At 37.7% G+C, this 1107-nt stretch overlaps 1 protein-coding gene across 1 annotated transcript in view; it reads left to right on the top strand.

Moving 5' to 3' along the window:
• Nucleotides 1-276: 276 nt before the first annotated feature.
• LOC107710437 (uncharacterized) overlaps nucleotides 277-1107 on the top strand; it is a 10092-nt gene continuing 9261 nt past the window's right edge. The window contains exon 1 of the mRNA XM_016515204.1: nucleotides 277-346. The gene's annotated coding sequence lies outside the window, so the exon portion shown is untranslated. The remainder of the gene's footprint in view (nucleotides 347-1107) is intronic.

Raw genomic sequence — 1107 nt, 5'->3', positions numbered from 1 at the left:
GACTGAGAGTGTATGGGTATTCTATTACCCTTAGCTCAGTGGATCTCCCCTGTGTGTAATGTGCTTGAAAGCGCCCTCCCACCCCCGTTTATCTGAGCCATGACTATGCAGGACTGCAGGTTTATTTAAGATCGTGTGATTTACTGGAAAAAAGAGCCGCAATCTGACGTCACCGTAACCTTCCGATCCATTCTGATTGGATTACTTGTGTCTTGCATAATAATGTACCGTTCTTTATAAATGGGCAATGCAGTGACAAAAGAATATAGCAAAGACATTCAAGGAAACAAGACACAACTGCGATACAGAAAACTTCAGCTTGCTGTTTGGAAGTCAGCTCCCTAAGGTTTGACTTTTTTTCACGTTTACATTTATTCACTTAGCACATGCTTTAATCAAAACCCAGCAATACATTTTTGGTTCCTACCGGGAATGTTAATTTTGTCAGACCATTCCCAGAACATAGCTAAAAGGTTATTTTTCGCTATTCAGAATATTTGTTGTTGTTTTAGGTGCATAATCGCATAGGTTATTAGGCTATGTTAATAGACATTCTAAAACGTTTAACATGAAAATGTGTGACATGGCTTATTTAGATACTAAAGGAATAAATTAAGCAGGTTGTGCTATTTTGATGATGCTGCACTGCAGGCAAACAGTCCAGATTAGGATGCGAGTGCAAAATGCAGTGGCAGAGCCAGGATGTTTTCACAGGGGTGGCCAGGGAGGGGCCAGCAACCAGTCTGGGGTGGCACAGAAATATTAATTATTCAATATAGAAATGTGTTTGACTAAAAAGTACTGGACTGTTTTAGTGACTAAAACACAACTGAGCACAATTAATGTCTACTTAATTGTAATTGAAATTTTATAAATTACGTAATAATGAGTAGGGATGCACCGACACCACTTTTTTCAGAACGAGTCCGATACCGATACTTTCATTTTTTTGGTACTCGTCGATACCGATACCTGTATTTTCACAGCATTTGTCATTTTTTACAAATATTGGGTACAGAGACAAAATAATAATAATAATAATAACAACAATCATGTTAGTTGGCTTCATTTAGCAAACAGATATTTCCTTCAGTTATTTCCACACTA

The sequence above is a fragment of the Sinocyclocheilus rhinocerous genome, unplaced genomic scaffold, assembly GCF_001515625.1.
Source record: "Sinocyclocheilus rhinocerous isolate Xijiao unplaced genomic scaffold, SAMN03320098_v1.1 scaffold5863, whole genome shotgun sequence".
Classification (NCBI taxonomy): Eukaryota; Metazoa; Chordata; class Actinopteri; order Cypriniformes; family Cyprinidae; genus Sinocyclocheilus; species Sinocyclocheilus rhinocerous.
This window is presented reverse-complemented; position numbering and strand designations above follow the sequence as displayed.